General features: G+C 40.0%; 1 long non-coding RNA gene across 1 annotated transcript; it reads right to left on the bottom strand.

Annotated features, from left to right (window-relative positions):
* Positions 1-1786: 1786 nt before the first annotated feature.
* On the bottom strand, positions 1787-18793 carry LOC106147513. Its single transcript, XR_001232439.1, has 3 exons — positions 18669-18793; positions 18133-18216; positions 1787-1972 (listed from the first exon to the last, which is right to left on the bottom strand). It is a non-coding gene; the product is annotated as an uncharacterized LOC106147513 (long non-coding RNA).
* Between the last annotated feature and the right edge of the window lie 4468 nt (positions 18794-23261).

Here is a 23261-nt window from a genome sequence, read left to right as displayed (position 1 = left end):
TTCAAATATATGCTCCATTCTTTCTCTCCTCTGCTTCTGGGTTTTCCATTGGGTCTATGTTAGTATTCTTGATTGTATTCAACAAGTATCTGAGTTTCTGTTCATCATTTTAGCAATAATTGTGATATTAGCTATTGCTCCTTTATAGTTGCCTTCATCGAGTTGAGAAAGTTCTATTCTAGTTCACTAAGAGACTTTTATCAAGAGTGGATGATGGGTTTGTCAAATCCTTTTTCTGCAGAACTTCTGTCTGTTTCTGTTCATCTTTCATGTTAGTCTCAACTAACCTATCTTGAAGGTCACTAATTCTATCTTCTGTCCGCTCATTTCTGCCATCAAGTTCTTCTAGTGCATTTTTGGTTCAACTCCACACTTTTTATTTCATTAATTGTATTTCCATATCTTTAAAGTCAGGGTATATTTTTGCTGCTATTCAGTTTTGTTATCTTTGCTGTTTGCTTGTTTACTTATAACAGAAGTAATTGTGTAAAATTTATATTCTTTGCCTGTTGACCACTGAAGTCTCTGCATGGGTAGCTTGGCAGTAAGATAATGATTAGAAAGAGATTTCCTTAAGTTCTTGGAACCAAGAAGTCTCCCAGGCTATGTTGAAGGGCTCTGTGTTCATTTGAAACCTCTCAACACTTAGCTAGATGATTTCAGACTGTCCTTGTTTTCTTTGCTTGCCTATGGAGAGTCTCAGAGTCAGCTTTAGGTGAAAGTTTTGGTCTTCCTCAGATCTCTCCATATATATATATATATATATATATATATATATATATATATATATGGTCTTCTAGATTCTCAAGAGTCTGGAAGAATTTATCAAAACACCTATAGACCTATTATAGTTTGGAACACAACTGTCCCCCAAAGTCTCATGTGTTTAGCAAGCTATTGGATCATATTCATTGGTGGGTTGGTCCATAGCTGGCTTGCTATTAAGAGGTGGAGTCTGGTTGTAAGAGGCGGGTCATTGAGGACATAACCTAGAAGGATAGATCACCCCCCCCCGACTGTTCTCAACTCTCCCTGATTCCTGGGATGCTGCTATGTAAGCAGCTTTCCTCTCTGATGCCCCTCTACCATTCTGCTTCTGCCCTGGAGCCAACCAATTGTGAACTGTAATAGTGAACAAAAATAAATCTCCCTCCTTTAAGTGATGGATATCAGGTAGTGCATTTTAGTGATGAAAAAGTAACTGTTATGGCTTATATCTGGATCCTCCCCCCAAAGCTTCATGCACTCATAGATGCATAGACCATGGAGGTGGCTGGATAATGGGTGTGTGATGGTGGATTAATGAGTGGTTTAGTATAATTCTGTGTATGGATAATGGAAATGCCCACCCTGGTTGTAGGTGGCACCAACCAATAGGCTTATAGCTTGAATGGAATAAAAAGGGAAAGGAAGGCTCACTGTTTTTCTGCCTCCTGTCTGTATGCTGTGAACTGCTTCTCCTCTGCCATGCTGCCCTGCCTTGGAACTAGCCCAGTACAGACTGAAACCTCTACAAACTGTGAGCTAACTTCCTTTACCTTTAACTAAACCTTTCTTCCTTTAACTTGTGGGTGTTGGGTATTTTGTCCAAGTAATGAGAAAGTGACTAAGATAGTGATTAAGATGGACCTTTCATTTCCTCAGTTTTTATTTTAAGCCCTTTTTTGTCAGCCTATATGATTGCCCCAACTTTTATCCACTTTAGCAGGCAGCCATAATTTTAAACAACTACCACTTATTATTTTCAATAAACATCCTCAGTAAAAAAGCAAGCTCTGAATCAGGTCAAATGAAGATAAGGTTTATGAATGGAGTCTCCCAGGAAACCATGACATAGGTCAAATAGTTACAATGATATTGGTACACATCTTCAAAGGAGCTTCAACTTCATTCTTCCTTCTCTAGTAGCTACAAAACTCATTATTTGCCACATGAACATGTGTGGATGTCAGTTTTCAAGGTTGCTCCAGAGCTAGAGAGAAGGGGATGAAAATATAGTAAATTAAAACATCACAGAGCGTGCTGATCTTATCACAACTTAGCTATTTTTCTTCAATAAATATTCTATGATTCCTGAAAACCTTTGGTTAATTTGTAGATACCCAAAAAAGTTGATTCTCATCATTTTGGTCACTATTACCATTGCTTCTGTGGAAGAATTTTTCTTCCTTATCATTACATGATTTTGATATCATTTTAATATAATTTTTACTTAGTTATCTGTAGTATACAGATATATCCGCTGGGAGGATGTGTTTTAAGATCTGAGGCTTAGAATGGGGAAATCTAGTATAAAGAAAATAATGCGGAAGATGTCAGAATAGTGTAAAACATTGTGATACATTAGCTCATTCAAGAATTTGTCAGATGTGGAGAAAAAATGTCTCAGGCAGAGCTCTAAGGAATAGCAATATTTAAGGGTAATTTAGAGAAAGGCCTATTCAGAAAGGTAAGAGGAACCAGAAAACTTGGATTTTTAAAATAGATTTTTCCTTTACTGTGGCCATGGTTTGAAACATAGTGTAGTTTCCATCTTTCTTCTTGCCAATATAGAATGCCCAATGTGTCTACCTAGCCTAAGAGCAGCAGGATGCGAAAATTTCACTCCAGAACAGACTTCAGGTCATTTATCAGGTCCACCAGCCTTCAGTTTACCTCTTTCACTAATCTTTCCAACTTTTTTTCAAATTCTCTCTTCTCTTTGAAGCCTACTGACATGAGTTAAACCCAAAGCAATATATATACACTTCATATCGGCTCCCTAAAGAACTTGTTTTTCCACTACTGTCTTTTTAACTATAAATATATCTATATCTATAGCTATCTATATCAATCTAGCTCTATCTATCTACAGCCACAGCTATATTTTGCTTTGTTCCTATATAATGTGGTTTGAATGCTTCCACTCCAAAATTTATGTATTGCCAATGTGATAGTATTAAGATGTGGGCCCTTTAAGAGTTGATTTAGCTTTGAAGGTTCTGCCTCATTAGTGGAATTCAAGTTACTATAAAAGAAGCTTCACACAGTATTCAGCTAGCTTCCTCTTCTTATTCCATGTGAGGATACATTTATCTTCTCTTAGCTTTCCACCTTATACTATGTGAGGATGCATCAAGAAGGCTCCAACAAGGCGCCAGTGCCTCAATTTTGAACTTTACAGCCTCCAGAATAGTAAGAAATAGATATCTGCTCTATATAAGTTACCCAGTCTCAGGTATTCTGTTACAGTAAAACAATTTGACACAAATGGACCAAACACTGATCTTGGGAGAGGAAAATTCATCCTTTTAGCAATAATTGTGATGTTAGCTATTGCTCCTTTGTAGTTGCCTTCATTGAATTGAGAAAGTTCTCTTCTAGTTCACTAAGAGACTTTTATCAAGAGTGGATGATGGGTTTATCAAATCCTTTTTCTGTAGAACTTTTGTCTGTACATTGGTTTTCCTTCTGATGTCTTTATATGATTATAATATTAGAGTAATGTTGGAATAGAATTTGGAAGTTACTCAGAAAGCAGTATAGACGGCCATATAAGGAAATAATAAATAAGAAAAAAGCTGTGTTAACTTTTCATCACTGTGACAAAATACCTGGGCAAATCAGGTTTCAGTCCCTGGTCACTTGGCTCCATTGTTTCTGAGTCTGTGATGAGGCAGAGTATCATGGCGTGGAGCATGCAGTAAAGCAAAACTTCTTACCTCATGACACCCAGCAGAGAGGGGGAAGCAGGGACAAGATATAGTCATCAAGTTCCTATGCCCATGACCCACTCCCTTCAACTAGGCTCCATCGCCTAGGTTTCCATCACCTTGCAATAATGTCATCACATTATGAATCCATAAATTGATGAAGTTACAGCCCTCATGATCTGATCACCTTCCAAAATCCTCATTTCTAGTATTGCTACATTGGGGGCCAAGTTTCCAAAACTTGAGTCTTCAGGGTGATAGTGCAGATGCTAATCATAACACTCCACTCGTGGGCCCCAAAGTCTCATATACATCTTAAAATACAAAATCCATTCAGTCCACTTCCAAGAGTCCCCAAAGTCTCAACAGTTCCAGCATTGCTCAAAAGTCCAAGTCCAACCAAGCATGGTGGCACACACCTGTAATACCTCAGCACTTGGGAGGCTGAGGCAGGAGGGTCACCATGAGTTTGAAACCAGCCTGAACTAAAGAGCTGAGTTCAAAACTAGCCCTCCACAGGGAGACCCTGTCTCAAAAAAAAAGCCCAGTTCTACAATCTTTGAAACTCCTGTCAACTTTTAGTTATGAGCCCCTATTAAATACAAAACAAAGTTACAAATTTTCAAGATACACTGACACAGAGTAAATATTCCCATTCCAAAAGAGAAGAATAGAGGAATAGCAAGGAGAGATGAGACCAAAGCAAGACTGAAACCTAGCAGAGCAAACATTAAATCATGCAGCTCTGTGTCCAGCATCTGTGGCACATGGTGGCATGATGTGAGTTCCAAAGGACTTAGGCAGCCCTGCCCCTGTGGCTTTGCTGGTTGAAGCCCACATGGCCTCCCTCTTGGACTGCCTCTGCTCATTGCCTACAGTTTTTCTTGGCAGACCTTCCACATTCGTGGCTCTCCATTGTATCTTTGGTCTTACTCTCACAGCTTTATGCATTGCCCTCTCAGGGATTGACCACAGGGATTCCCACCTGTCACATATCACTTGGCCTACAAACCTTCCTTTAAAATCTTGGTGGAAGCCTTCATGACTTCATACCTCCTGCATTTTGTATACCTCCAACACCAGCCTCATACTGACAAGGTGAAAGTCTTCTGTTGGCGTGAGCAGTAGCGGGGCCCACTTGGACCATGGCTGTGGTGTCCTCCTCCGAGTGTCTGAACTGCTAAGCATGGTGAAATGACTTCTGGGGAAACAATTCCATGGGCAACCCTGTGAGACGAGAATGCTGCCTCTTCTCTTCTCAAAGTAGTCTTTTCAATAAGTTTTCACCTTTCCATCATTGAACCTGCAATGTGTAGTGTCTTGCTGATTCCTGAAATGTCTTCAAGGCATCTTTCCTATCACCCCAGGGCAAAGTGCTTGGCTTCTTTTTAATAGCACTAATCTCTTCAACACCCACACTTTCTTTGGCCAATGAATTTAAACATGCTTCTTTTTTGACCAAACTGCACATTTTTCAAATCTTCCTGTTGTGCTTTTTTTCTCACAATTCTCACTATAAATCTGGCTGAAATCTATGCCACTGCCTGATGCCCTGTTGCCTTGAAATTTTTTCTGCCAATAAACTTGTCCACCCCCTCTAAATTCAGCCTCACAGAAAGTCTCAGTACATGGACAAAATGTAGACTAGAATTTTTTTTCCAGAATGTAGCACAAATCACCTCTAGTCAAATACCCAATAGAGTTATCATTCTCATCTGAAACCTCATGAACACAGTCTTTACTGTCTAAATTCCTGTTGGCATTTAGTCTTCTGAATTCACACCACAACTGACTATTAAGCTCTGCTTACAGCATTCTAGGACTTCACCAGCCCAATCCTCTGAACTTTTCAAAATTCATCTTGCAAACCAGTTCCACAGGCTTCTGGACCACGTGTTCATGTATAGTCACAGCAATGACTCCAATTCTTAGTAACATTTTTTTTCTGTGTTAACTTTCTGTCACTGTGACAAAAATAACTGAGAATAACAACTTGAAGAAAGAAAGGTTTGTTTTGGCTCATGGTTTAGAGATTTTGGTTCATGGCCACTTGGCTCCGTTGCTATGGGCCTATGGCAAGGTAGAACATCATGATGAGAACATGGCAGAGCAAATCTCACCTTATGGCAGCTAAAAAGCAAAGAAAGAGAGCCAGAAAGACCAATAGCTGGTCAGTCTAAGAAACTAAAATTCATAAAACAAGAGAGATCAATAAGGCAGCCTTAGTATGAGGCTGAAGACCTGGAAACTCCCTGGGAAGTCCCTGGTGTGAGTTCACGTTGAACAGCTAAAGAAATTAGAATCTGATGCCCATGGGTGATGGAAAGAGCAAAAGATGCACCCACTAAGCAGAATCAAGCTTGCAAGCATTGACTTCTTACTCCTGATTTTGTTCCATCTGGGTTCCTAACCTACTTGGGATGAGGCTTTCCCTCTCAGTCTGCTGATTCAAATTCAAATCATCTGTGGAAACACCCTCATAGACCCACCTGGACACACCCAGAAGTGTGCCTTACTAATCTCCCAGGTATCACTAAATCCAATCAAATTGACAGTGATGATTAACTATTAGAGAAGTTAAGGAATATGGAAAATAGTAGAAGAAAAAGTCTAATATACAACTTATTGGAGTCTTAGAAAATGTTATGGCTTGTATCTAGATGCCCCCCAACACAGCTTTATGTGGTCATAGATGAGGCTTTTTCAGAAGTGGCTGGAACTAAAGTTTGTGACGCTGAAATTGATTCTTGGTGCAATGCTAGGATCAAGGGCACTAAGATTAAGGGTGTGAGTGCTGCCTTCCCTAAAGACCTGGGATAAAATATGAGACAGAAAGAGGTATGGTCTTCCCTTGCTTGTTTTCCTACCTTTTGCCCATCATGAACTATTTCTCCTCTGCAATTCCTGTCTACCATGCCACCCTGCCTTGGAGCCAGCCAATGATGGACTGAAACCTGTATAAACGGTGAGCTAAATAAACTTGTCCACCCTTAACTTGTGGATATTGGGTATTTTTGTCTCAGCAATGACAGAAAAGTAACTAAGACAGAATTTGGTACCAAGGAATTCAGGTCGATGCTGTGACCATATCTGACCATGTGATTTAGGAGCCTCCAGAGCTGGCTTATGATAAGGGGAAGAGTTAGGAAAGGCTTAGGGATGCCATCTGAAAAAGTAGAGCTGGAATGCCTTAGGCTGTACTTGATGGGAGATTCTGGTCAGAGCTTAGAAGACCAGAAGGCTGATAGAAATTCTGCTGGTAAAGACCAGGCTCAGAAAGTTTCTGCTGGGAGGGATTGCATTGACTGTTGGACTCCAGACTACGTGTGTTATGCCTTGGCAGAAAGTTTGTCTGCAGTTTGCTTGTATCCAGAAACATTGCCTGAGACTGAGATTAAGGCCAGTGGACTAATTAATCTGGAAGAAGAAATTTTAAGACAGTGTAATATTGAGGTGGTAGCATGGTTATTGTTGGGAGTTTTAGCCTGACTTATGTTGAGAATCAAGAGCAAAGAGCCCAGCAGAATGGTTTAAAATGTTTTGAGTTTGGCCGAAAGGAAGCTCAAGTAAAGTTGTAGACTGCAAAGATAGAGCTGGGGAATCTTAACTGCTGAGAAGGAACAGGAGAATAGAAAGAGATGGACTGAGGGCATCACAAGAAGCAGCAGGACTGTACCCTTTGCAGCCTCAAAATTGCAAAAGTGAAAGAATTTGCTTTGAGAAGAGAGCCCCAGATCATCATCTGTCAGACTGCCAGCAGCCTAGAGAAGTTGTTCCTTGGGAATTGTTTCATAGACACTTGACCCCTACAGCCAAGAGAGAAGGAAGCCTGGCTACTGCTCCACCTGGCAGCAGACCTTGGCAACATCCATGTAGTGCTGGTTTTAGGTGCTTGCAGAGTGCAGTAGTTGGGGGTCAAGAAGGCTTCCACCTAGATTTCAGAAGAAGGGCTGGGAGGCCAGGCAGTATACCCCTGAATGGGCAGTGTGTTAAGCTGTGACTGTGAAGCCAAAGGTTCAGTGGAGATCCTGGAATTTTGGAGAATCCAGGAATATGGATCATCAGAGGAAAGCCCCAAGAAGGGACCAGAACTAGCCCAAGAGAGAAGCCATAGGAGCTACAACCACCAGCAGTGATGTAGGGGTGGAGGCACCCAAGGCCTTTGGAGTTCACAACTTGCCACAGATTGTGGGGGGTGCTGGAAGTGAAACTGTGGAACTTAATGTTTGCCCTGGTGGATTTTGGACTCCCTTTGTTCCCATTCCTTTGTATTTTCCTATTTGTACCTTTTGGAATGTAATATTTATCTTGTGCCATTGTAATGTTAAAAGTGTTTAACTTTCTTTTCATTTGTACAGGGACTCACAGCTAAGAGTTTGCCTTAAATCTCAGAGGTGACTTGGGATTTAGACTTTTCAGCAATACTCAAAATGTTAGGACTTTGGCAACTCTTGGAAATGGACTAAATGCCTTTTGCATAAAAGAAGGAACTTGAGTGTTTTGGGGGGGTGGGTTGGAATATTATGGCTGTGTCTAGATGGCCTCCCAAAGCCTCATGCAGTCATAGGTTAGGTTTTTTCAGAGACGGCTGAATCTAGATTGTGTGGTGGTGGAATTAAGGTTGTGTGATAACTAAATCAGTCCACTGATCCTTTTGGCACTGCCCTAATCCCAGTATCTTAGATTGAGTGTAAAAAGGACAGAAAAAAGCTGCTAAGGCCCCCTTCCCTTGCTTGCTTTGCTACCTTCTGCCCGTCATGAACTGTTTCTGCTCTTCAATGCCACCCTGCCCTGGAGCCAGCCAGTTATGGACTGAAACCTCTACAAACAGTGAACTAAAAAAACCCTTTCCTCCTTTAACTTTGGATGGCGGGTATTTTGTCTCAGTAATGAGAGAAAAATAACACAATACCAAAGATTGAACCTAGGGTCTTGCGCATGCTAGTCAAGCTCTGTACTACTCAACTACGTCTGCAGCTCCCTTCCACCCTTTTCTTTTTTCTGCTAGGGATTGAACCCAGAACATTCACACTGAGCTACTTCCCAAGCCCTTTTTAATTTTTGTTTTGAGACAATATCTCACTAAGTCATTCAGGCTGGGTTTGAACTTGCAATCCTCCCCTTCTCCTCCCTCTCTTCTTTCATCTTTTGCTGTACTGGGATTTAACCCAGGGCCTTATACAAGTTAGGAAAATGCCTTCAAATTCAGCTATTCTCATAGTCCTTTTCTTCATTTTTAATATAGGTGTTTGCAGTTACAAATTTCTCTCTTGATCACTGTATTGGTTGGATCCCACAAAATTTGATATACTTTGTCTTCATTTTCATGCATCTCAAAATATTTTCTAATTGCTCTTGTGATTTACTCTTTGATCTGGTTATTTAGGAGTTTGTAACTTAATTTTCACTTATTTGTGAATTTATGAAATTTAATCCTATTGCTAATGACTAATTTCATTATAATGTATTTGCAGAAAATTTTTGTATTATTTCTATCCTTTTACATTTATTGAGACTTGATTTTTGGCATAACAGATGATTCCCTCCAGAAAATGTTGTATGTGCACTTGAGAAGAATATGTATTTTGTTGTTGTATGATAAAGGGTTCTGTAGATGTCTATTGGTCTATGGTGTTGATCAAATCTATCATTTTCTTGTTGTCCTTCTGTCTAGTTGTTCTATCCATTATGGGAAGTAAAGAATTGAAGTCTTCATTATAATTGTTGATTTGTCTATTTCTCCCTGAAGTTGTGTCACATTACCTCATTCACTTTAATGCTCTATGGTTAGGTACATATATATTTCTAATTTGTATGTCTTCCTGATGGGATGACCCTTTTATCACTATAAAATGTGTCTCTTAATTTCTAGTAATATATTTTGTCTTAAAATTGTTTTTTCTAATGCTGTCTTAGCCACTCCAGTTTTCTTTTGATTGCTGTTTGCATATCTTTCCCTCCTTTACTGTATATTTGTTTTGGAGACAGGGTCTCACTATGTAGTGCAGGTTGGCCTTGAACTTGCTTATGTCATTCAGACTGGCTTTAAACTGATGCAATCCTCCTGCCTCAGTCTCCCAAGTATTGTGATTACAGGTGTGTCCACCACATCTGGCAATATATTTGTATTTTTGAAACTTAAATGTATAAAGTTAACAGCATATGCTGAATTTGGTTATCTTAATCCATCTTTGGAACCTGTGCTTGTTAGGTGGATTATTTAATACTTCCTATCATTATTGATGTAGCTAGACTTATGTCTGTCATTTTACTTTTTGTTTTCTATACATGTCTCATGTGTATTTTGTTCCTGTATTCCTCCCTTACTGCTCTTCTGCATTAAATTAACATTAATTGCTGATTTCTTATCATCATGTTTTGAAATTCTGTATCATTTTTATTGTTTTTGTGTTATTTTGTTTTTGTTATGTTTTTGTTCTTTTCTCTTTAAAATGAAAAATAAATGTAGCATTTCAATATTTTTATGATCTTTATACTTTTTAAGTTATTTTCTTAGTGCCTATTGTAGGGCTTACCATATATATCTTTAACAGAAGCATTTTCAGATTTATAATAACTTTTCTCCAGTGAAATATATATGCTATTCTTATATAGGCTAGTGACTCTTATGACTATGAATATGAAAATCATTTGTTATATTAAGAAACAGTTATGTCTTACATTATCAAGTGGGAGAAAGCAATCTGAAAAGGCTATGTACTGTACAATTCCAAGTACATGACATTATTGAAAAGGTAAGACCATGGAGACAGTGAAAGTTTCTGTGGTTGCCAAGACTTAGAAGGGAAGGAAGGATGAATAGGTGGAACACAGGAGATTTGGGGACAGTGAAACTCTTCTCTATGGTACAATAACAGCGAATATATGTAATTATACATTTGTCAAAACCCTTAGAATGTACAAAACCACGAGTCAATTCTAATGTAAACTATGGACTTGGGTAGTAATGATGAGTTGCTGTAGGTCTATCAATCACAACAAATGTAACCTAAGGTGAAGGATATTGACAGTGAAGAAGGCTGTGGAGGGAAGCAGGCAGTATATGGAAAGTATCTGTACTTTCTATTCAGTTTTTATGTGAACCTGAAAGTGCTCTAAATAAAGTTTATTAAAATTTTATTTCAAGGACTAAGATGTAGCTCAGTGGTAGAACACTTTCCCAGCATGTGTGAGGCCCCAGGTTCAATCCCCAGCACTGCAAAAATAACGACAACAGACATCATTTTTTTGGTACATCTCTCAATTTTTAAGAGGGCTTGTGTCTGAAGAGAAGTGATTATACTTACAGTGTTTTTAGATTCTTTCATTTTGTACTAGGTGTGTCAATATATCAATGTTAGATTTAGTAAAGCATATTGGGTGGTCAAGGTCCAAATTCTGATTTTCCCATTACAGCTTACTTCTCGTCTAGAATCGAGTTAGGAATTATTGATTTCCCAAAGTTTCCTAAGTTCAGTCCTGAGAAATAAACAGCTTGATTCACTGCCCGAGCTACTTTTTAGTTGTCATAGCTCTTTCCTCTTTCTTACTTGTGAGAGTCTTCTTGTGCCACATTTGAAAGTTCCATTTAATCCTGCTTGCTCTAAAAAATCAGTTTCTCCCTTTGACCCCCAAGTTACAAGAGGTAACAACCTCTTCCCCCACTCCTCCACAGAAGTTAATTACCCTCTGTCCCTTGTCCCTAGGAATACAGTGACAGAAGCTTTGGCATTACACTTGGAAAGGTTCCTGACTCATGATCAAGAGGATTAAACTAAGAAAGGAGACAAGCTAATGATTAAAGTGAAAGTTAGGGATAATGTTTCTTTGCTTCTATTCCTAGCAGTACTGTACTAGCATGTGATTTGCCCAAATTAACACTTGACTTTCTATCTATGAAACGAGGGAGATCTGTTCAGATGTACAAATTACTTGGGAAAAAAAAAAAAACTGTTTCCGTTTATACCATAAGGGTGATTGACCACAGAAGTCCGGAATTTTTTATAAATAAAATAACCATGAATCTGCTTGTAAACACCATGCCATTCCACAACATCATTCCTTTTTTTAGATGGTTATTTTTTAAAAGAACAGATTGTTTTTATCACTGAACAGATAGATACAGGCTTTGTTGGCAACAGAGAGAATGGAAGTGAGTTATGAGGGAAGTATAAGCTGCAGGTCTTATCTCCAATGTTCTTTTTTCTTTTAAACTGGGAATCGAACTCAGGACCTCATACTTGCCAGGCAGGTGCTGTGCCACTGAGCAATATCCTTGGCTTTAAGGTTCTTATTATCCTACTGGAGAGAGGAAATATCCACCCAGGACAAAGAAGGGTAGCAACAGACAGTGGAATATCCCAGTAACTCAGAGTGTGGAACCTTTCTTCATATGCCACAGGCAAGGTTGACCTTTGAGGAAGGGGAAGACGTTTTATGTAGTAATTAATGGTGGAAAATTAGAATACTCTGTATGTTCCTTATAACAACAGATTTGCTTTCAAACACCCTTTTGGCAAGCTGCGTTTTTGAATGGCTCTTCTATCCAGGCATGTGGCTTACACCTGTAATCCCAGCACTCTGGGACACTGAGGCAGGAGGACTGCAAGTTTAAGCCCAAACTGGGAAATTTAGCAATTTAGTGTGACCCTGTCACAAAATAAATGTAAATAGAAAGAGCTGTGGATGTAGCTCAATGCAAAGTCTCTGAGTTTAATTCCTTTACAACAAAAACAAGAACAACAGCAAAGAATGCTTCTGCTAATGCCAACTGAGAGTTATACTTTCAAGCTTTCAGCAGATTTTAGAAACATTATTTCCCTGACCCTCCTTTCTATCAACAGTGTTGCTTGCCTGCCTTGAACATAATAGGACTTCACTCCTTGGACAGTGTTCCACCTCCTACTTGGGCCACAAGTTTAGCTTGACTTTTCACCAAGTTAAGGCCCAGAAGTGAAGTTTGACTCCATCAAGGAAAAGTGGTAAGTGATCCTACATGGACAGCATCTCTCGTGGAGCAGCACAGATCAAGTGAGTAAAATTGTGATAATTCTCTCTTCCAGATGTTATGCTTTCCTGCTGATTAACAATTTAATGTGATTTATTTGTTTAATGTCCGTCTCCCCAACTAAAGGGCAAACTCCTCAAGAGTGGTGACCATGTCTTTTTCATTCTCACTGTATCCTTGGCATCTAGCACAGTATCTGGCAAGTTGGAAGTGTTACATGTAACTATTTGTTAAATGCGTGGATGGGTTCATTAAGTGGGGCCTAAATCCTGCCAGTACGTGGAGGGAAACCAGCAAGTGAATGAGTGTCATGATAAATAAACTGAGGTCTTTCTTGGGAGCCAATGAATGACCACTGGAACAAAACAGGAAATGTGAAATGGTAAGACCTTCTAGTAATAGTGCTGGGAAAGAGAGAGTGGGAATGAATCTCACAACCTTCGAACGTCTTCTTAAGTGCCTAGTATTAAACACGTATGAACTCTTTTAATCCTCACAGCTCCAACAGTGGGTACTATTGTGATACTCATTTTATAGATTATAAAATTGAGACTCAAAGAGGCTAGATAACTTGCTCATGATCACTACTGCGTGACAATCTCCCAAGTGTCTGTCATGTTTCTGCCCGGCTTATGAGCGGAGATGCTGAGTGACATTGTTTTGGATTAATTTTTCAAGGATATGTGTGCAGTGATCAGTTTTGGAAAATAGCATCATCCGCTGGAGCAAGAGTCAGGTACATTTATTGCCCAACACAAAAGATTCAGATTTATTCTGATAAAATTCCTCTATGATAAACCAATAACCAACATCATACTAAATGGCCAAAAACTGAAAGCTTTCACTCTAAAATCAGGAACAAGACAAAGATGTTCACTATCTCTGCTCTTATTCAACATAGTTCTGGAAACTTTAGCCAGGGCAATTAGACAAGAGAAAGAAATAACAATAGGAAAGGAAGAAGTAAAACAAAAATTATTTATGGAGAACATAATACTGTGCATAGAAGACTCCAAAAACTCCACTAAAAAACTGCTAGATTTAATAAACAAATTCAGTAGCATATAAAGTCAACGCTCAAAAATCAATAACCTTGCTATACACAAATAACAAACTCACTGAGAGAGAAATTAGGAAAACACCTTTCACAATAGCATCCAAAAAATGAAATACCTAGGAATCAATCTAATGAGGGAAGTGAACAACCTCTATATTGAAAAGTACACTACACTGAAAAAAGACATTGAAAAGGATTCAGAAAATGGAAAGGTATCCCTTGCTTTTTGGTAGGAAGAACCAATATGGTGAAAATGGCCATATTTCCAAAATTGTTATACAGATTTAATGCAATCCCAATCAAAATTCCAACAGCATATCCCACAGATCTAGAGAAAACAATCCTAAAATTCATTTGGAACCAGAAAAGACTCACAGTAGCAAAGGCAATGCTGGGCAACAAAGGCAAGGTGGGAGGCATCATAATCCCTGACTTGAAATTATACTACAAAGCTGCTGTGATTTAAAAAAAAAAAAAAAAACAAACAGCATGGTACTGGAAAAGATAAACAGACCCAAGGATCAGTGGAACAGATTAGAAGATGCAGGAACAACTCCAAGCATACTCACCCATCTTATCTTTAACAAAGGGGCCAAACACCCTCACCGGAAGAAAGATAGCCTCTTTCATAAATGGTGCTGGAAAAACTGGCTTTCCACATGCCAAAGACTAAAACTAGTAGTTTTAGTCTAAAACTAAAGACTAAAACTAGACTAAAGACTAAAACTAGACATTGTAGTTTTCAATGTCTCTCACCATGTACTAGTTTAGACTTTAGTTTAAAGTCAAAATGGATCAAAGACCTAAATATTAAAATAGAAACACTAAATCTTCTGGAAGAGAGACTAGATAGAACTCTTGAAGACATAGGTGTAGGCAAAGACTTTATTAACAAAATCCCAATCGCATGGGAAACATTACAAATAATTAACAGCTAGGATCTCGTCTTATTAAAAAAGCTTTTGCACAGCAAAATAAATCATCAACAGAGTGAAAAGATGACCCATAAAGTGGGGAAAGTCTTAGTCAATTATTCCTCAGACAAAGTTCTAATATTTTGAAAAAAAAAAAAATATATATATATATATATAAAGAATTTTAAAAAATCAGACCCCCCAAATTTGAAGACCCAATCCAAAAATAGGCATCTGAGATGGATAGACACTTCTCAGATGAAGGAGTACCAATGGCAAAGAAATATATGAAAAAATGTTGAGCATCACTGGTCAGTCGAGAGAAGCAAATTAAAACAATGCTGAGATTCCACCTCATTCCAGAAAGAATGGCTATTATCAAGAAATTGAACAATAACAAATGTTGGTGAGGCAGTGTGGGAAAATGAACCCTTTTCCACTGTTGATTGTGTAGATTAGTGCAACCACTGTGGAAATCAGTGTGGAGATTCCTCAAAAGGAATTGGCTTGGATTGGAGGTCCCATTTGACCCAGCTATTCCTCTTCTTAATATCTTCGCAAAAGAATTAAAAGCATCATACCACAGTGATATATGTGCACACGTGTTTATTGCAGCACAATTTGTAATAGCTAAATCTCGGAAACCACCAAATGCTCATCAACCAATGAGTGGATAATAAAGATGTGGTTTTTTATACTATGGAGTGCTACTCAGCCATAAAGAAGGATAAACTTGAGACATTTTTATGTAAAAGGGTGGACCTTAAGACCATACCCTTAAGTGAAATAAATCAAATATACGTGTTCAAATATCTCACTGTCTCTGGTGTGAAAAACTGAAAGTATAAATAAGAGCCAACTGTATAATAGAAATTGTGTAATATGAAGAAATTGTTCAAAAGAAAAGGGGAACCAGAGAGGCGGGGAAGGAAGGAAAAAGAAAAAATAAGAAAAAAAGGATAAAATGAAGACAAAACTTTGTAAATAAGGAAGGGAAGAGGAGTAGAAGTGAGGGGAGGGGAATGGGAAAAAAAAGAAAAATGAAGAAATATCATGGACAGGAACAAATTCCCTATGATGAATGTGATTGTTATGTGTATCTAAACTGTACAAATAAACTTAATTTTCAAAAGATTAAAATTTATTAATCTCAGTGTTGTCGTCCAAAGCATGTGCAGGTACCACCTGGCCCTCTTTAAGTGCCTCCTACAGGACTCAGGAGCAAGAAATACTAATACAAGAAAATGCTGAGATATATTGGCTAATATTGTTGCTATAAGAAATTAAGGCCCTGATCAGTGACCCAGGAGTCTTGTATCAGGCTGGGGATATAGCTCAGTGGTGCAAGTGCCTGCCTGGCAAGCAGAATGTCATGAGTTCGATTCCCAGTACCAACAAAAAGGAGTCTTGTCTTCTGCCAACATCCATGAAAATGTGGCCAACTAACTTGTTAGTTAGTAAGTAAGATAAAATCTCAGGGTGTTCTCACACAGGTGAGAATCAGAACTAGAAATGCACTCATGCCTATTTCACTCTAGAATTCACACTCCTTCCTGCGATGATGTGGCTTCTTGAGTTGTACTCAAGTTTTATGAGTGGGTGTCCCATTAGTCAAAAAAGAAGTTTAAAATTATTGGATTGTCTTTCCTTCTGTCTCCTAGGTTAATGCAACTCTTTATCATCCTATTTTCTTATTCATACTGTTTTTCCAGGGCTATGGGTCTTGCAGTAGTCAGTATTTTGCCAAGCAGATTTATATTAATGGAAAGAATTCCCAGAGGACACAGTTGGAACACCTTAGACACTTCATAAATAACCAGCTAGGTTTAGCTCTTTGTGGGATACTTGCCCAAGTATTCCTGGCCTTGCCAAACTTTACATTAAAAGAAAGACATAAGGCCTTCTATATTCCTGCTGGGGCACCTGCTCAGTATGTAGCTCAAGTAGTTTGGAATCCTAAAGTCACATTTCACATACTTCTAACCCCAAATTAATTGTACAAAGCAGTTTCCAGAGCAATTTCTAAATTTATAATCTTAGGAGTCTTAAGCATCCCTTTTTGTTCATTTAGGTCTCTTGCTCTCATTGTCTATGGACTCTGTTATCGTCATCAGTATTGAGGTGTTAGGCAATCATCCTCTCAGTTCACTAACACTAGAGAAGCAGCTGCCAGCATGGAGCTGGCGAAAGGAGAAACAAGAAGCCGTGGAGGAGTGAGGCCATTCTCACTTATCACATCCTCAGAAGGCTGCTTTAACAGAAGGCCCGCTGATGCGTCTTACATTTTCACCAAAATGATTACATGTCATTCTCACAACAGCACTTTGAGGATGGACACTAAGGTCCGAAAAGATGAAGGGTCTAGTCTAACATCACACTGTGCTCTGGGGCCGGACTTCCTTTTCTTATCCTGAATATTTAGCAAGTTCAAGGGTAGTTTTAAGGAGGTAGAAGGATAGGAGCATTAGGATAAAGATTCTTTTACTCTGACAGATTTTTGTTATCCTGCTCAAGAGATAAAAGCTCAGGGAACAAAGAGCAAGGAAATGTCAGTCTTAATCCATGCCATGCCGTGCTCCCTTCCAGAGGTAGAGTGGAGGGGTCATTTAGGTGTCTTAAAGACTGGTGTACTGCACAGATCTCCCCACGACCTCCTGCTGTTCCCTCCTGGGACCTACCAGCAGTTATTGCTCCTATCTACTAAGGATGGTTGTTTAACTTCTCCACTTCTGGGAATAGATTTACTGAATTGGACTCTATTCGAGCTGGAGCCAGAGATGGTAGCAAGAAAGCAATCCAGAAAAGGACTACACACGTTGAGGTTTCTGCTACCTTAAACCAAGCGAGGAGGACTGGAGATGGGAAAGGGCAGCTCTTTCTACCCAGGCATCTACAAGGTAAAGAGGGTCTTGAAAAAGTGGACACAGAGTCCCTTTTCTTCACTCATGTGTCTGCTTGAAGAGGTAAGAGACAAGAAAACATTAGCTTATTCTTATTCCTAGCCTGCCAGCTCCTCGGGTAGACGGCAACATGTCCTAGAAATATTTTTTTTGCAGTGTGAGCATAAGTTCTCTAAAGGGTAAGAACCTCATAGGGGGTACACTAATTTAATCCTTTTATCTTATATAAGAGAGGTCCACTTCGGATATCTCAACCAAAGAAAGATTATGAGGAGGATAAACATTGCTTGGGAAATCACTAGATTCCAATGCAGCTCCAGGGAGCAACATCTTGTTCTCCTCCTCTCCTCTAATGTTCTTGCTTCCTTCTAAAACTTTTTGTCTGTTCTCTTCTTGGCACTGACTGGAAAATTCTCCCCATAATCTGTGGAAACAATTCCATAGGGTGTTAGTCTGACTTTTTCAGCTTGTTATTACCAACCTGTATTGGTCACTTTTCTTGTTGCAGAGGAAATAAAATACCTAATCCCCACAATTCAGAGTAGAGGCTTATTTGACTCACAGTCTTGGAGGTTTTAGTCCATGGTCTGCTGGCTCCAAGGCAGGAACATCAAAACCAAAGGCCTTGTTGCAGCAAAACTGCTCACTTCATGGTGGTTGGGAAACAGAACATTGTGTCAGAATGTCAACAAGAGATACAACCTCTAAAGCCATGCTCCCAGTGACCCACCTTCTGTGTATGGACTCCACCTTCTAACAACACACTGTAAACAGCAGTGGATTGCTTTACTGATGAGTAAAGCGTCCCTTGATCCAATCACCTCTCTAGATGTCTTTTAATCCAGCCAAGTTGACAGTCAAGATGACCTGACACATAATTTATTGAATTAAGATTTTTGTGCCAGGATATTTTATATATCATTAAAATTGTGGAGCTCATTCCCAGTATAGTCAAGGTAACCTACACACAATAACTAACTGAATTTGCCTTTCTAAGCAGGGGGCAGTAAGTAGAGTGTTGGACATGGGAGACACCATGACTGATAGGTTTATATAACTTCCCTCTGAAGGTTTAAATCAGCCTTGGTTAAAACTCACATATGACATATTCCACCAAACAGGAGAGAGACAGGGTCAGTTGTTTAAGTATATAGAACAAATAACAGTCCATGCCTGTGTTTCCCAACTCACAGCCCTTGATTCCTGAAGCAGATTCATCTCCGTGCTTGTTAAACCTCCCAATTTCTGGTCCTATATTTAGATCTGTAGAATCAAAATTTTGGAATTAGCATCAAGGGTTGTGCACAGTTAGCAAGTTCCTTATGTGACTGTACACTAAAGTTGAAAACCTCTGCTCTCTATTCTTCAAGTTTCACTCATGTTATTGCCTCTTGCTGTACAGTTCTTTATTCCCATCTCTGCTTGGTGAAATCTTGCCCCTTTGTCGAGGCCAGGCTGATATAGCTGCCTTTAGGAACTAAATACTTCAGAATCTATCTCTTAAGAATAAGCATTCTTGCATTGTCTTGTATAAGCATCATTATCACATCTAAGAAATTTGTTAGTTGGACAGAATAACATGATCTGATACTGAGTGCATATTAAATACCTCCAATTGCCTCCAGAACACTCTAGTTGTTTGTATTGACAAGATTCAATCAAGAATCATGGATTTCATTTGACTGTCTTTTCTTTAGCCCCCTTCAGTCTAGATCTGGAGCAGTATCTTTGGCTGTTTTCCCAGTGACACTGATATTTTTGACGAGTCCAGATCATTTGTGTTGTATACAATCTGGACTTTTCTGATGTTTTCCTTATTGTTACATTTAGATTCAGATGTTTATTATTGTTTAATATTATGTTTATTATTAAACATTGTGGGCAAGAATACCACAGAAGTAATGTTGTTGATGCCCCAGTGAATCACAGCAGGAGGCCCTAATAAGTGATGCTAAATTTGATCACTTAGCTGAGGTGCATGTCTGCTGGAATTGCTCACTGTAAAGGTGCATTTTTTCCTCTGAAAATAGTAAGTAATCTTTGGATGACTACTTTGAGACTGCATGAATATCCCAACCCCCCTGAAATTTTCCTTAATGGTTTTAGAATCCGTTGATTTAGGTGCTGTCTTGACAAAGAAAAATCCTGAGAAGTCATGTGTTCTGGGAACTACTTTAATACGATGCGCATATGATACATATAATAATAATAATACTGATAGTGATAACGATCACCTTTTAGAGTGAACTAGGCCAGAAACTTTATATAAATTAAATCATTTGATTTTTATACCAATCTAATGATTTTACAGATGGGAAAACTGAAGTTCAGAGAGGTGAAGGTCACACAGCTATTAAGAATGGAAATTGAATTCAAATCCAGTTCCAATTATAGAGCTCAGGCTATTTTCTTTTGGAGGGGTATGGGGAATCGAACTTGGGACCTTGAGCTTGCCAGGCAGGCCCTGTGCCACTGAGCTGTATCCCCAGCCCCAGGCTATATTCTTTAATTAGCAATACTACCATTTGACTTCAGAATTATCTTGCCATTTTCTTTGGAAGAGTTCCAGGCCCACAAGCATTTCTGAGAGTGAGGAAGCAGGGACACTGGACTTTCAGAGTGGTGGAGGAGGTGGGTGAGATGGTGCGACAGAGAAATCACTTGGCATTCCTGTGGTCTTACAGCAAGTGAGTAACTGTGAAGGGCTGCTGCTGGAGAGACTTTTAGCTCTTGCGTATGCATCTGCCCTTGATTTAAGAGGCAGCTGAGAACCACCATAATTTCTGACTAGTACCTGTGAATCCAGAGTGGGCTCAGGTTGGATGAATATCAGTTACTCAGGGTGAGGAAATGCAGGTGATTGCTAATAAACGGGTTTGTAGAGTTTGAAGGAAAAGAGCAGTGTTTAACAGCCCTTCTGTGCTTGGCACACCGGGTTGACTATCCTTAGGTTTACAGCTTTCTCTCCAGCCTGCCACAGAGGAAAACTCTACCTCTTTAATCTAACTGGCTCAAGAAGACCTCTCATCTGTTCCCTCCATCCCTAGTAAACAAGGAAAAGACCCTTTAAATTTCCTCAAAATTTGTATAGCCCACAGTTTTGTCTACACACGATATTTCAAGTTTGGAAGAGTACTAAGAGCTCATCTAGCAAAGCCTTCCATCCTCTGGCTTGTGCCCTGGCAGTGGACGCTTACAGCATCTCTGTCCTGCAGTACCAAAGTTTGAGCAGCTCCAGTTGCTTCCTGACTTTCCAAGGCAGCTGGTCTTTCTCACCAGCTTTTAAAAACAAAAGTCTTATAAAATAAAGTAAAATCCATCTCTCCTGTACCTTCTAGCTTTTAGGGGCTATTTTATTCCTTTGAGGTCACTCAGAACAAGAGATAATCTTTTTCCCACATAGGCCCAAACCTCATACTCCAGAGGAACTAAAATTTCTAGCATCATTATTCTCAACCAGGACTCTCTCTGCAAGGACTCTTCTCCCCCTCTGGCTGTTCTGTTTTGATGGTTTGCGTTTGCAAGGCTCATTCTCCCAGCTGATGCTGCCCCACCTGTATTGTGCTGCTCCTCCCTGCCCAGCAAACAAGCAAAGGCTTTTAGGAAGCTGGACCCCTGTGGGTCCTCCACGGTGCCATCACTCTGCTTGCCAAAAGCCATTTGAGAGAGCAGATAAGCAGTGAGAGAGGTGTGCTGGGTAGGCACCAGTCTAGCTAAGGCAGAAATAGGCTCTAACTTAATAATCTGCTCATCACACACAGTAAGAGACACCCTGACTTATTCAAAGACACCGTGGGTGGTGCAGAGGATGAATAAGCATGATTCATGGCCACTCTGGCACCCGGGGCACAAAGAATAATAAAACCCAAAGAATTGTAGCCGCCTGAGTAGTAAATTAAGAGATCCAGGGCTCAGCTAGACGCTAGACATCAATGTTACCATGGCAATAAAGGGCTCCAGCGTTCAGCAGCTATTACAGAGCAAGCATCTAATAGGCTACTCTATGTCACAGCCAAAGCCCAAGGGGCGAGCAAAGAAGACTAATTAGCATACGCATTTATTACAGGCCTCTGCACACTTCTTCTCTTAATTCCAATTAGTTGTTTGTTTGAACCAGTGTCTCTTGCCTGCATTATACTCATTAGTGCCTTTTAGCCCCTAGAAATAGGCTTGAATTTCCACAAGGACCTTACAATTTCCCAAGCCTTCATTTTTTCCCTAGGGCTCTAGTCTTATACAGTCACAAACCCACGGCCTTCAGTCCCTCAAAATGAAAGTATCTCTCACTATACAGATATACTTGACAGATGGAAACCGCTCGGGAATGTGATGTGCTAAGGGTTCTTACAGGAGCCCAGTGAAACAGAGATCCGGGGCCATTATCTAGCATTGTGCAGGTCAAGGAAACCTGGCTCTAGCCAGTAAGCCTGCTGGCTATACCTGCCGGCCACTACTCAGAGGGTAGCTATTTCCGAGGGAGAGCTTTGGGCACTGGGGACCAGACTGGCATCATAAAGTCCAGCAATGACAATTCCAGCTTGAAGGATTGCCCCTCAAGGCCCAGCCCGAACCCTGACTATTCCGGACAAACTTCCTTGATCATTGTAGTCCCAAGTGAGTTCTCTCTCCCCCATGCACTCTGGAAAGGACACCCCTTGTTGGACAGCATCTATGAGCAGCCGCAGAGCCTAGCTTGGCCTGGAGCTTCCTTACCCAATGACTTCTGAATACACAGGTCACTATTGCAGGCAGGCACTGGGGTTCTAGAGAGTGCTCAACAATGCTTGTGTGAGTTCAGAAGCAAACAGCTCTTAAGCCTTACTGCATGTAAGGCTCTCAGGGTCTCCCTGAGGATTCAGCCAATCTCTGAGCTGGGAAAGTTCACAACTGCTCTTCGATGGCTCTAGAATGCTCTATCTCTGTACACACACACACACACACACACACACACACACACACACACACGGAACTAGCCCACAAGAGAGAGCATGAACTAGCCCATCTGATGGTAAAGTCAGATTCTCTGAAGGGTGCCACCATCTCTTCTTCCACTGGGAACAGAAGGACAGCAAGAGTACATAAGGTTGTTTCTGTCCCTGGCTGCCATTTTCTGCAACTGTGTGGTTTTACCAGAGCAAGCAAGGAGGACAGACAAAGGCTTACAAAAGCTGCTGCCAGTGCTTGTGTGGGCATGTAGTTTTAGATGTAGATTATTTGCCTTTGATCTGCTGACATAGTCAACACCTCTTTTTTGCTGGGAATGTAGCTCAGTGGCATAAGCACCTGCCCGGCAAGCGCAAGGTCCTGAGTTCGATTCCTGGTATGAAAAAAAAAAATCCTCTTTTTCGCCTTTCCCTCTTGCCTTTATAGCCACCGATCCATTTGCAGGCTCATTAGCCCCTTCTGGCTCCATTCTGCCACACTGCTAAGCATATTGCTTTATTTTTCTTCCAAAATTAACAGGAATGGTTTCTCTTTTAACTAGAGTTTTTTGAGCATGAACTTATACGGATTTTTGCTTTTGACATCCTGTGAGACTTGGTTCTTTTACCCCTCGCAAATGCTGACATTCCAGGAGACAGCCTAGACTACAGTTGAAATATACTGCAAGGGCTGGGGATATAGCTCAGCGGCACAAGCACCTGCCTGGCAAGGCACAAGGTCCTGAGTTTGATTCCCAGTACCAAAAAA

The sequence above is a fragment of the Chinchilla lanigera genome, unplaced genomic scaffold, assembly GCF_000276665.1.
Source record: "Chinchilla lanigera isolate Chin_1 unplaced genomic scaffold, ChiLan1.0 scaffold00171, whole genome shotgun sequence".
Taxonomy (NCBI): Eukaryota; Metazoa; Chordata; class Mammalia; order Rodentia; family Chinchillidae; genus Chinchilla; species Chinchilla lanigera.
Note: the sequence above shows the minus strand (reverse complement) of the source record. Positions and strands in the feature narration are given on the sequence as shown.